Source organism: Crocodylus porosus, unplaced genomic scaffold (assembly GCF_001723895.1).
Source record: "Crocodylus porosus isolate Cpor-Errol unplaced genomic scaffold, CroPor_comp1, whole genome shotgun sequence".
Classification (NCBI taxonomy): domain Eukaryota; kingdom Metazoa; phylum Chordata; order Crocodylia; family Crocodylidae; genus Crocodylus; species Crocodylus porosus.
The window spans coordinates 18368354-18382460 of NW_017728928.1; the positions used below are offsets into that span (position 1 = coordinate 18368354).

Sequence of the window (14107 nt, forward strand, 5' to 3'; positions counted from 1 at the left end):
GGGGGAGTCACTGTTCCCCCGAGCACCGCCAGGAGTGACCAGGAATAACGGTCACAAGCTGGCAGAGGGTAGATTTAGGTTAGATATCAGAAGGCGCTACTTCACAGTCAGGGCGGCTAGGATCTGGAACCAGCTTCCAGGAGAAGTGGTGCTGGCTCCTACCCTGGGGGTGTTTAAGAGGAGGTTAGATGAACATCTAGCTGGGGTCATTTGAACCCAGTACTCTTTCCTGCCATGGCAGGGGGTCGGACTAGATGATCTGCTAGGTCCCTTCCGACCCTACAAACTATGAAACTATGAAACTAAGAGGTCTTTAAGACCCCTAAGAGTCTCAAAGGAACTGGCCCAGAAGCTTTTTTGAACCTATGATTTTTTTTTTTTTTAATATCTTGTAGAAGTGGGGAAATTCCAGAACACTGAATGATTGCCAAGGTATTTAAAAGTTTAAAAGGAAAGACTGGTATCAATCCTGGCCAAAATAAAATAACACTTAATTCAGCATTCTATCAACAGAGAATTAAAGCAAAAAATATGATTCATACCAGTCAATACCATTTCATGGGCAGCAGATCTTGTCAGACAAAGCTGTTACCTTTTGTGATGATATTATCAGTATGTTTAATAAAGCAACTATGTTTTATTATATCTTCCCCAAAGCTTTTGACTTAGTACCATATGATATATTAATTACAGAAATTTGAATTATATGACCTTTCTTGCTCACCAAATCAAGAAAAGTGTCAGACCTGTACACAGCCTTCATTGACCTTCCCTAAGGCTTTTGACTTCATGAATCATGAAGCCTTCCTGAAAGTACTAGCTAGATTTGGATACCTTGAAAAATGCATCGAGGTCCTGAGGCTTTTCTACAATGAGATGACTGCAACCATTCTTTGCAGTGAACTGGGGAGAGATTCATTTGTCATCCCAACTGGGGTCAAGCCAGGATGCATCATCACCCCAATTTTGTTCTCCATTTTAATTTGACACCTCATCCTGGTTCTTGTTAAGTACCTTCTGGAATCAACACTGAAGGGCTTTTCAATCTGGGACATTTTTACTCAAAAAACAAAGTATTTAAAATAACCATCCTTGACCTTCAATATGCTGGCGAGTGCACCATCCTTGCACACACTGAGAAAAACCTCCAGACCGCATTGGATCACTTCACAGAAGCTTCTCTCTCAACATCAAGAAGACTAAACTGCTCCATCAGACTGCTCCAGGCCATGAATGAGACTCCCCTCCTCAAATAACCATTAAGGAAAAGACCCCGCAGGTAGTCAAGCACTTCCCTTACATTGATAGCCACCTCTCTCAGGGAGTGAATATTGATGAAGAGATCCAGCACAGGAAAATGCTTTTCTGTGATTTAATTGATCTCAGTCTCCAGAAAGACACCAAGAACCAGATCTACAATGCAGTCATCATTCCCACTCTCTTTTATGGATATGAAACTTGAGTGACCTATTCTTGTCATCTCAAGAACCCAGAGAGGTATCACCAACTATGACTCCAGAAAATCCACTGCATCAAATGAGAAGATTACTGCTTAAGCATCAGCACCCTTGCTGCAGCCACTGTTACTAGCTCCCAGCGATCCTCACACACCAACTTTGCTGGACTGGACATTGTGCACAGATGCCTGACTCTGAAAACTATTGCTCTCCTCCCAGCTTAGTTCTAGCCTGAGATCTTGCAGTGGGCAAAGGAAATGCTACAAGGACACATTGAAGGCATACCTCAAGAATGCAGACACCAGTATCAAGAGCCAGGTGGAGCTGGCTGCTAACTGACTCCAGTGGCACTGCAACCACAACTACAGATGATGTGTATGTGTTGATGGGTGGGGGGCACAACTCCACACCACTCCCACCCCCGCTGCTGCTGGGCACTGGCTCCAGCCCTGCACCCCACTGTCAGTGTGGAAATCTGGAGGGGAAGAGGGGAGAGGAGGCACATGCCCCCCCCCCTCCCCCAGCACCCAACTTCAAGGTAAAGTATCTTCCCCTGAAAGCAGAGAGAAGAGGAAAGAAAGAAGAAAAATCCTGGCTTGCAGCCTACTCTCCCCTGCAGAAGACCTACAACTTCTGCAGACACATCTGTACCTCAGATTGGACCCTTAAATCACCTCAAAACCCATCAGCGAGCCACCTAGAGATCAAATCAAGAGACCGCCAACATGACTAATACTGATCCCCAGCATATATCCACTGATAGCGCATCAGGTTTGTAGTCACCTCATGGTGGTTGGCTGCCTTTAATCTGCTTGTCTGTACCAATTCCCCAGGTGAAAGACCTGTGTAATGGCTGTGCCACAAGAACACTGACAGGGAAAAAGTCTAGTCTACGGCTGCAAACAGATATCTCATCTGAGGTGATCCCAGTCAAAATGCGGGACAAAAGAGGAGTGGCACAGCCCTTCGCACAGCCCTTCCAAGCTGCATTGTTCCTCTGTGGCCAAGCAGAGCACAAAGGCTGACAAGCTCCTTCCTAGAATAATTGGCAAGTAACTTGAATAAGCCACTATTAATGTACAGATGTGCACAGCTCTGTTAGTGTTAGCACATATTATCTTGCATGCTTCACAGGCATTTACAGTGGGACAATGGACTTTACAATGTCTGTTTATACTCTGCCATGCATTTCCTATCATTAGGAGTTGGACTATCGCAATAGGCAAAGCATTGGTATATGTAGAGTGGCCCCAATTCAGGAAGAGTCTTAAAAAGAGTTGCTACCTGTTAAATGCATGGGCAGTCTTATTGAAGTCAAGAGGAAAATGTAGTAGTCCAAAGTTAGGGACATAAAATACACATGGTAAAGCTACCATATGAAAATGACAATTTGGCTTGTCTGCACTAGGAGTTTAATACCATAATTACCCCATATTAACAATTCATGTTTTCTCCTTTGAAGGCAAGATCTTAGTGTTAATAGCTGAAATTATTTCCAGCTCCTTCATGTTTGATTTTTTTTTCCATCTTAAAACAGCAATCAATAATAGAGGCAGGGGATGACATCTGATCACAAAAGATAACCCATTGCACCTAAATACTATTTTTCAGAGGACATAAAGCCCTTTTCAAACTTTGATAAAACTTCAAAAATGATCCTAAATTCACATATCAAACAAATTGGTTAAATGGAGTAAAGGCAGGGAACGCATAACAATAGTTTAAGGATACAAAAAATGCATACAAGAGTAGCACTTCTAAAAGAAACAATACCTGGGAAAATTAGAGTACCTGTGAAACTTAAAACAGCCGCCCAAAATTGAAAAAACACAAACTGCAGTTAAAGTTCTTAAACAACCATGATTCTGTCCTTGAAGTGACACCTTATGAAAAACATAATTATAAGACAACTTCAACCATCTATAAAATGCCAGAAACACTACAGTGCTTTACTCTTACTTCTATGTGGGTTGCAAGAAATAGTCTTTTACCACCTATAAAATGTTCACAGAAAGAGATGTGCCTAAAAACAATCCTAGTTAGAGAAGTAGCCAGAAGCATAATGGGACATCTGAGTACCCTGGGGGGCAGCAGCTCCCAAGATGGTGTCATTGGCCACACACGCTGCCATCGGTACGACAGCAGCCAATCCAGCATTGCAGCTGTTGCTATTTTTGTACACCACTCCTCAGGGTTGGTGCCTGGGACTGGTGCCCCAGTAACCCCACCTTGTTTTGCTACTGGAACCAGCACATTGGAGGCCATCATGCTATATCCCTCAATAAAACTCCATGTACAAAGAATGAAACAAATGTCAGTAAATACAGGGCTAACATACATACAGACATATATACTAATTAAGCTTGCATCGTGGCATAATAGCTCTTCTTTAAAAAAATAAAGAAGCGTGCTGGAAAAAAGGATCACCTATACCTAGGATCATAAAGACAGGATAATATCATCTCTGATTTAAGATTTCCTAAAGTGTTTAGATGCCATTGGCAAGATGGAAGGAGTCCACTGGCATGGGCACTGAACCAGGACAACTGCTTTCCAAAATCGGAATGTCTACATCTTCTTTGTTGGACTTCTGATAAGATATGGCCATAATTCAGTAAAGGGTCTAGGAGCCTGCCCTTTTTAAGTCAAGTCCCCTTCTCAGATTGGACTATTACTGGATAACTAAGGCTCTTTTTCATGAAAGTTGAGAGATGTGGGTTTGAATCTTCTCAGGTGGAATGGGGAATTAAACCAAAGCTTTCCAGAGACAAATGTTTTCACCACCAGGCAATTACAAGAAAGACTAACAAGCACCACTTCTTCCTGTGGCAACTGTGTTTTAAAGAAAGCGGCCTCACTTGCATTTTGTAAGGCTCAGTAAGCATGTTCTGAGGGTACTGACTGGGCCATGCTCCTCAGGGGACTCAGCTGGAGGAGAACCTCATTTTTGGATCCCGATTAGTCTTAGGCATGCGCGAGGCAAGGCACTGACTGGGGCAGTTGTAGGTATACACAGAGGCACAACTCTCCACTATTTACCTGCTACTTTCATCCCCCTTTCCCTCCCCCCCCAAGCCTGTCTCTCACCCACTGACTCCTCAATTTACATCTTCACTGACTGCTTTTTTTGCATGCATACCAGCCTCTGGCCTCTTTACTATTTATTCCATCCAGGAAGAGCACACACCAACTGCAGATGCTTCCTTAGCCTGATGAAGGGTTTTTAAACCCGAAAGCTTGCTAAGAATTTTTTTTCCAACTATTTAAGTTTGTCTAATAAAAGATATCAGATTCACCCAAAGAACCTTGTCTGCCTATGTCCTTAGACCAACATGGCTACAACCTACACCCCTGTAAATGCAATTAAGGCACCTTAGTTCTGCCTAAGTGCTCTACTGGATCTAGCCCATTGTCTGGGTCAGGGAGTCAGGAATCATTTACCGACAACAGGACACATCTTCCAACCTAGCCACTTCCACAGGCTGCCCATCCCCTGCTGCCACCCCAACTCTATCTCTCCCCCTAACACAGCCTCTGCCAAAAACTGTGACACCAAAAACATGATGAGCGACAATTTGGAGAGGCTAATTCAGTGACAGGGAGAGAGCAGCCCACTGCACAGAGCAGAGGCTGCTGTAACAGCAGCAGGAGATCAGCACACTGTTAGTAAAATGTGGACTGGAACAAACCTTCACAGGCCAGGTTCAACTGGGCTCACAGGCTGTAGGTTGCCTCCCCTGGGTCTAGGTTACACACACTCAATCCGAGCCTGGCAATCACTCTGGAGGTGGGTCATGAATAGCTGTCAGGGGTTTGTGACCACCCTGCTATTTTGAGATGGCTAAAAGGGAGGAGGATTGCAGCTGAACATGTACTATCATCACCAGGGCCAGCTGCTGTATACCTCAAGGTTTGGTCCGCCACACCTCTGCACAGGGTTACAGTTCAGCTTGAGATATAGAGACCCAATGAGACAGATTTCTAAAACCTTTGTTTCTCTTTGCAGTGAGTGTCTAAACCTGTGCTTTGCAATACATTTCATACTGAGACACTCCATACCAGAAGCCCTTCCAGAAACTCATTCCCATTTACCCCTTTGAGAAGGGCATGGTATTACCACCTGCCTGACATCCATTCCTGAACCCCACTCAAGGTATTGCAGACCCCAGACTAAGAAACCATGATCTAAATACTGGATCATTCTAATGTCTGTGTCTTCCTTTGCAGCCATATGGACCATACAACAAGTTTTCAAAAAGCTGCTTTCAAATTTATGCTGTCATTGCCAGTGCAATCTACTGTGAATGCAGACGTGAGCATATAGGCTTATATGAGTACAAAGGGGTTGTTAGGCATCTAAATGCTATAATTTGTGTCTGCAGTTGACTTCACCTACAGTGGATTGAACGTGCAATAATTACAGATTGGTGAAGGCCTCTGTAAATATCTGTATGTACTACACATACTGATACAACGACTGGAGTGCCAGTCTGGCTTATAGAAGACTTGAAGTCATTTCTTTCTTCTCCTACAGACTCTGGTCTCATCCCTTGGACCCTTTGTAACCCAGTTCCCTACCTGTAAAATGGGTATAATAATATTGACCTCCTTTGCTATGCATGCTGAGGTCTACTCTTAAAAACTCTTATGAAATAGCTAGCTAGGTATTTACCCTTTCTTTCCATCTCTTTGCACACATGTTGGTGCATGAAGCTATCTAAAACATTATCAGTAATCACTGGTGTTTTCCTTTAAATGATTTTCAGCGGGGAAAATACCCAAGGAAAGTGACAGGCTCATAACAGAATCTAAACACCATCATTTATCACGTAGGTTAAGTGTGGTGCATACAAACAGGCTTAGCAAGCACCTCTTCCATACTGATGAGATAAGCCCTGAATACAAGGACAAAACAAATGATATGAGAGATGTATTTCCCATAATCCCAGCCATAAAGCTAGGATGTGCAAAGGTGGTGAGCACAAAGAAATGGAAGCCAAGCTCCCCTTATACCCCCAAACTCATGGAGAATTAGCCCCAACAGTATGTTTTAAAATACATCTACATGCCTATTTCTCCTGGAACAACCTTGCAGGGGATTATGGAAGAGCATCTGTAACACTCACATCCCTCCTTAGCGAGCCTTTGTCCTCTTTGCCCCATCAGGTGTAGGGGAAGATGGATGGCATTTGAAAAGCATTGGTCAGAAGTGACAGGGAGAGAGATCAGGGGCCATCTGTTGCCAACTGGAGACATCAACTGAACAAAGAGGGAGTGAGAGTTGATTCCTGGGACCATCCTGGAAATCCCAGGGAAACAGTAGCATTCATCAATCACAAAACACAGCATAGCAAAGCAAATTTCTAAGTATGTCTGTCCTGGACCAGAGAGCAACCTAGCCTTCTGTGCATGCAAAACACTATGGCAAAGATTTTCTTAAGGCTCTGTTCATGGGAGGTAAACAAGAGTTTCTTTCCTCACCTCCTAATGAGGTGGATATTTGGTATAAACGTACATGGTATATTGGGAACAGTATCACATTGCAAGACCACATAGCAGGTTTCCAAACTTCTGGGGTTTCAACTCTGGGGCCCCTTTCAAAGTTCCATAGGAATTATGTGACAAAAATCCTGAGGAATGCTAAGAAGATTTAGTAGTATATAGATAAAATCAGGTATATTCATCGCAGACTCCAGTGGAATTATATACAACCAAGAAGGAATGTGGAGCAACGCTTTCCAGGCATGTTGGAGGAACCATGTGAAACATGTTCGGGGGATTCAAAGATAGTGTTTAAGGTAGGGACAGACATTCAAAAAGCCTGAGACTGAATTGATTCAACCTTTGCAGGTTAGTCTAACCTGACGAGGCTGAACTGGTTTCCAGCCATACAAACAATCCCTCTGGACTGAGGAAATTCAGGCACATGCCAGCAGTGGCTCAGGCTGGAAGCCAGAGGGTGCTAGAGAGCCCTCCATGCCCTTGCAGAGCTGAGCTTGGGGGAGAGGGCAGACTCCAGCAGGGCTCTGATTAGGGAGGGGTGTAAACCCCCACTCTGCCTGGAGTCCCAGACTTTTCTGTGCTCACTGATCAAGGGACGGGAATGTTACTAGCCCCCAGCCAGCACTAAGGCAAATGGGGAGCGTGCAGTGCATGCATCTGTTGATGATACAGAGCTTTTCACTCTCCCTCCCTGCTTCTGTATATTGTCTGCAGCAAACTGAGAGGCAAGCAAGCCAGGGTTGTGGGACTGATAACCCTGTTTATTATCCTTATCTCAGTGTTTATTGCCCCATTAAGACTGTTGATTCTACTTTTTGATTCAGCGTGGACCCACCATGTGGTCTGTTAGCTAATACACAGACACCTCCTCAGCAAGGCAGAAGGGGGTGGGATTCCTGCTTAGCAGGGAGTGGTGAGGGGGAGGAGGGAAGCAAACAGCTCTTAAACAGTCTTTCCAAGGAAGGAGATTAAGCTACCTGTTAATTAACTCTGTCCTCTCCCACAACACAGACTGTAGCCAGCATGTGGTCTGCTAGCTAATGCAGCCAGTGTCTGTGAGAGATGGGGGATGGAGAATGCTTGCTTAGCAGAGAGTGGGGAGGGGACAGGGGAGCAGAAGACAGGCAGATGCCTGCAGAGACTGTGGAGCTGTAGCCAGGGAGCAGAGAGCCCTGGCCAGCCCAGAGAGCATGTTGGGATGCTGGGGGAGTCTGGTTTATCTTAAACCAGAAGGGGTCTGGGACAGACATTGCATAAACCGGTTTGAGCCAAATCAGTCAAGTCTGATACTACATTCAACCAGGTTTATCTCAAACCAGTTTCAGCCATTTTCAAACTGGTTTATGTGCACTGAACATCTGTTCTGTTACAGGTTTAAACCAGTTTCTGATCATTTAAGCCAGTTTATGTGTAATGTCTGCCCCTAACCTAAGAGACAGTTGAAGCACATGTTAAATTGTATAACAGTTACTATGCTATGATGAGTAAGAGAATATATTCATTGTATTGACTGAAGAGATATGAAGATATGTTACTAAAAGGTACAGATTGATAACACAGTAGCAACTGACAACATAAAGGAGAGGTGCATGCTTCTCCTAACCAGCAGGCCCATCCCTGATAGCGATTCAAAGGTGACAGAGGCTTCTCTTTGCTTCAGCCTGCAGCCTGTCTGCCAAGTTGGTACAGCTTATTAGCCTATGGCTCGATGTCAGGGCAGTTAACTGCTGCAAAGCCTCCTGTTCTGGTTCCTGCTACAAGCTGAATTGAGCGCACAGCGCTGATGTTATCAGGACCTCTGAACAACTTCAAGTAGCAAACATGAAAGGGGGAAGGGGGGGGAATAAGAAATAACTGGCACTTACAAGCAGGCAGGATTAGCAGAAAGTTAAGGACTTTCCTCAGGACTCCTCTTTTATGTTATATGTAGGAAAGGTCTAGCCCTCCGGCTGATTACCGCCTCTCACATTAACTTCCTGGGACTTCAGTTTCTTTTCTCGGCACCCTTTTTTAAGGGCTTCTTATTGCTGGTTTTGAGGGAATCTACCAGATAAAGCTATCTGGAATCCACCGGGGCAGTGGGCATAAGAATGGCCTATCTAATCGGCGTGCTTGCCCCACGCAGCCAGCTCTTGCTGTAGGACAAGGCTAGAGTTATGCATACTCATAATCCTTTGCAGTGTTTTCCTTCTGCTTCCTGTTTGTGACAGGGTTGGAAAACAGGCTGTGGCACACAGTAAGTCCTACTGGGAATGCTAAGTGTCCAGGAAATGTAGCATGAAGAGAGACACTCTGGTTGGGCCAACAGGAACTTCCTGTTAGCAACAGTGCCAAACCCCAGAACATTGTAAAGCTAGTAGCAAGAGTGTTACATCTGTAAATAGTTCTATAAATTCCTGTACATAATACAGAGTTGTTGCACACTATAGGCCTCATCAAGTTACTATACAAGTCACTTCCTGTTGCTCCAGTGGAATAGGAAAGAGGGCTGGATTGTCTTTCTCTGCACTTCCCTTACACAAGAGGAAGGTAGGGACGTGGATAGTCCATGAAGGCTATAGGCAAGAACATGTGTCATTAGGAGGAAGTGGGAGAGGGGTGTCAGATAGAGGGAACAGGAGTCAGGCACTAGAAAAATGCTTTGAAAAGAGCGTAAGGCAAGGGGCAGGGTGCCAGACCTCTTGGAGATGTATGCTCTATCATACCTGACCCTCAATCAGCACAGGCTGGTTGGTTGCCAGAGGCTGGAGAATGAGCCTTCAGTGATGAATAAAAGTAAGTATTTTCCTGCAGGTGACCAGCAGCTTATTGATATGGACTTGCTGAGTTTCAGTGCAGTTCCTGGTGATCAGCTGATGGTTGGTGCAACAGATTAGCATGATTGCCGGCAGTCCTCAACTCCAGCAAGCTCATCAGCACCCAGCAATAAGTGAGGTTCCCAGCAGAGCTCCCTCCGATGTGGACGAGGGTACACATACAAGGTAGACCACAATACTGCTGCTTATGTTGTTCCATATCCTTCTGCAAAGCTATATGCCTGGGGCATTACACTAGCACCAAGGTTCCCTTTTTTTAAAAAAAATGTTGTTTTTAAATCAATAGCTAGTTGGTATGGGACATACTCACAAGTTGTAGGCTCTGATGCAGCCCCTGTGCTGTAGCAATGAAGTTTGGTGCCTGGGGCAAAGTCAGGAGCAGCAGCCTGCTCTCACCCCGCACACAGATCCGAGGGCACACGCCCCCCACCATATTTGCCTAGGAGTGTGTGCAGTAGCCGGAGCCACCTTTCCCCAGTCCCCATGCCCCCCCAGATGAGCTGCTCACAGCTTCATCCTGTGCCCTGCCCTGGCTGGGCAGTGCCTGTTGGCACCCCTTTGCTTTGGTGCCCAGGGTGGTCGCCCCACTCACCCTCCCTGCCTTGCTACAGCACTGTGCAGCCCTTCTGCATACAAGCAGCGAGGAGTTTTTTTAGTGACTTATTTTCCAATTTGTTAAAGCAATATGCTAATTGGTAGCAGAGGGTAAAAACTGCTCCAGGGATTTCTAGTATCCCTGCTAATATTTCACACGTTACAGTTTCCCAGCATCTTTCATTATCACAGTTTGTGTAGCAAATAATGGCTCTACCGCAACACATTAGCCTGCCTTTATTTAATGCAGTGCTTAATACACAGGAATTTTGTTGCTACAAAAAATGTCTCATTCCTCTTAATACCAGTCCCATCAGCAAATGTGGGCTGCCACCTCATTTTTGTTTCAATTCATACTAAAAATGTATTTAGACTTATTCTCTGTTTGTTTAAATTTTGACATTTAAGGGCAGTTTGATTATGTCAAGCAAGCCTTTGGGGTTTCAGATCATGCAGATTTTCCAGTGGGAGAATTGCAATAGCAAATAAGCAGAATCTCTCCATGCCACAGGAAAGCAGGTATTTATAATAGTAGAGCAAAAAATTGTTCTTTCATGTAGAGGCCACAAACCAGATTGTAAATCCACACAGTAGTGAGCTTCAGATTTCTCTCTCAACACAAGTGTGGCAGTTCGGTACTATATCATTTAATAACTTTTGCCTCTGTGGTACGCTGTTTGACTGAACAGCAACAATGAGGAAGTGTTCAAGAATGGTGCCGACGGTCCTGAGTATTTTCATTGTGGGCAGACAAGGTAAGGAGTGATTTCAGTTCCCGAGAAAACAAGTTCAGAGTTGGTAAAAAAAAACAAAAATGTAGGGGGCAAAGAAAGCTCTTGATTAGTTTTTTTCCTACTGTTGCTCTCTAAATTTCAAATATTAGGATGGGACCAGAAGCTCCTAATACATCTGGCAAGAGCATGGCTATACCATCATGCTTGACCATGTCAAGCAAGCAGACCTTCTTTCTATTCCCATTTAGGTTTTCCTTCTAAGGGAGAATATAGCTCCCACCTCCTTACTCCACCCCTTTGATTCCTGCTCCACCCAAAGTTTAAAACCAACTGCCTGGCAGTGGCAGCAGCATTTCTTGCCAGGCAGTGCTGGGGGGAGTCAACTGACTTCATGGCTCATTATAATCTACTTGATCCCTTCTAAACTCTTCATTCCACAGGTGTTAACAACGGTCATCTTTAGTGGTCTTGAGGCACTTGTGTACATGATGGAAGTCCTTAGGATTCTATGCCCCCTAAATTGAAACAGTAGGTTTTTAATTGAAACCCACCATTTCAATTTAGGGGTTTTATTTTTCCATCACTGTAATGGCAAGGGACCCACTCCCTTTTTCTTTCCTCAGCAGAGGCAGCTCGCAGCCAGGAGATGAGTTGTTGGCAGGTCAAGTAGCCTGAGTTGTGGGGATCTCTGGTCTTTCCCTCCCCTCCATGGTGGCAGCACCCCACTAGAGCCACCTGCGTGGGCTGGGTGCTGCCCCAGCTCAGAGGCAGCACATGGCCTGATCCAACTCTTCCCCGAACCCAAGATGGGGTAGCAGCTGACCCACTAGCAACCCACCTGGATGGCCCCAGAGGGCACCAATGCCTTGGAGGGAATGACCGGGGCCTCCCAGCAACTCCAGAACCACTTGGCCCTCCGGCAGCTCACTCTCCAGCTGTGGGAGAGGTGGGCAGGCTCCACAGAAAGAAAAAAAAGGATTAGGCCCCTTGCCACTTCTGCCTCCAGCAGGTGCTTGCTGAAGGCAGAAGCAGCAAAGGACCCAATCCTTTTTTTTCTGCAGAGCCTGCCTGCCTCTCCTGTGGCTGGGGCAGTGAGCTGACTAATAGCTACAATGCATCATCGCAACCTAAACTACATATGGATGTAATTTAGTTTGCAATGATGCAAACTCATTTAAAACCCCCACAACCCCTGCACATGTACAGTGTGATGCCATTAAGCAACACAAAGTGACATTTTCATCACATGTACATAGTAACGGAGTCATGTGTACCAGCACCCTTGATGTTGCACCAACTAAGATCTCCTTTGTTCTGCAATTCTGCAGTCTGTTAGCTGGCCCTGGTAATGAAACGCCTGTTTCACAGCCCTGCAGAGTATTTTAAATTCATTCCAATTAAGTTCTTTCTTTTTTTTTGCTTCAATCTTAAACTGAATGATACAGCCCTAGGCCACTAGCATATTAGCAAAACTTCTAGTTTATTTTTAACTGGCGAAAAATGTGCTGTTATATTTGATGATGCATCCCACAATGTGCACCCCGCTTTTCAAAATTCTAGATCCATCAATGGCTCTTAGCAAGTAGTATCATGGTTTTCTGAGTGTCCTGCCACTATGTACATACTGCATTAGTGAATATGACAGCATTGGTATCTATAAACACATAGGAAACAGATGGTATTCAAAAAGCATTGAAATATTACTGTAGAAACTTTCTACAGAGCAAAAGCCTGCAACTTTCTTCTTTCTCAATCACCAGTTCTCAGTAAAATGGGAATTCAGCTAATTCCCTAGAAGCATAACTAGCAGAAAGTTGGCCCCCACCAGTGCAAACCATTCATCAATGTATGCTATATATCCACTTTTATATCTGATAGATCATCAGCAATAACTTACAGTCAAAGATGATTTCCTTCTGTGATTATCTTAACTTTAGGTCCAAAGATGGCTGATGAGACCTGTCCAGGATCAGCAGACTCTGTTGCAGCTTGGGAAACATATTTCTGTGTGGGGTGAGTAGCTCTGGGTTTTTGGTTTGGTTCACAACACACTGTTTTTGCTGCTCCTGTTCTGATTGTGACATTTCAAAGTACTAAGATCCTTGCAGCAGACTCTTCCTCCATTTGCGGCAGTCCTGGGCAATAGTCTGCCAAAAGCCAATATCAATGTTGCATTTTTTTCAAGTTGGCCTTGAGGACCCTTCAAGTGCTTTCTCTGCCCTCCTCTTAAGCATACACTCAAGGTACAAAGGGGGAGATGAATCTATCGCAGTGGTTAGCTGGGTCCATCTTGCATGATTTCTAAATCAAGCTATCAAGATGTGTGCTTGTTTTAGTTGTGGAGCTCTCCCATTCGATGCTTGTGGCAAGACGGCAGTCAGCACTCTAGCACATTGCTCAGCACAACATAGTCTGGATTCCAGCTCAGCTCTCTAGTCTAGAGGGTGAAAAGATTTGGGGTGCTAACTTGTTGTGGAAACAGGCTTTTGACTAGAAAGGGACCCGAGCTACAATGCTGAGATCAAAATCATCTAGATCCAGCATTTCCCAGTGTTTTGCATCCACAGGTTTGCTTCAAGCCATGTCAAATTCTCAGTGATTCTACATGGACTGGAGAACTCTATAAATAACAAAACAAGTGGATTGGAATGACACAATCAGTGACACACTCCAGTCTGGAGAGAGACATGAAATACATTTTTGTTGCTATTTTTCCCCTTAATAAAAATTAAACTATAAAAAACAGGACTGATATTCTTGAACTCTGTGGCGCTGTTTGAGCTGCCGGAGTATCTTTTTTCAAGCTTCTTTCTACGCAATTCCCACATGGCAAAGCAGCATTACAGTCAAAATTAAGTAATCCTTTGATAAAGTGCAGTCATTTATTTGAAAAGTGTAGTCTTGCCATTAAAATGCAAATGAAATGAGTGCTAATACATTAACTTTGGATAGGAATCGAAATGGTTTATGACAAGTGTGCTTTCATGTGGAATATAGTTAAGTG

At 44.4% G+C, this 14107-nt stretch overlaps 1 long non-coding RNA gene across 1 annotated transcript in view; it reads right to left on the reverse strand.

Annotated features, from left to right (window-relative positions):
* LOC109315241 overlaps positions 1-12467 on the reverse strand; it is a 19927-nt gene extending 7460 nt beyond the window's left edge. Inside the window, exon 1 of the long non-coding RNA XR_002102462.1 lies at positions 12384-12467. This is a non-coding gene — a long non-coding RNA (uncharacterized LOC109315241). The remainder of the gene's footprint in view (positions 1-12383) is intronic.
* Positions 12468-14107: the final 1640 nt, after the last annotated feature.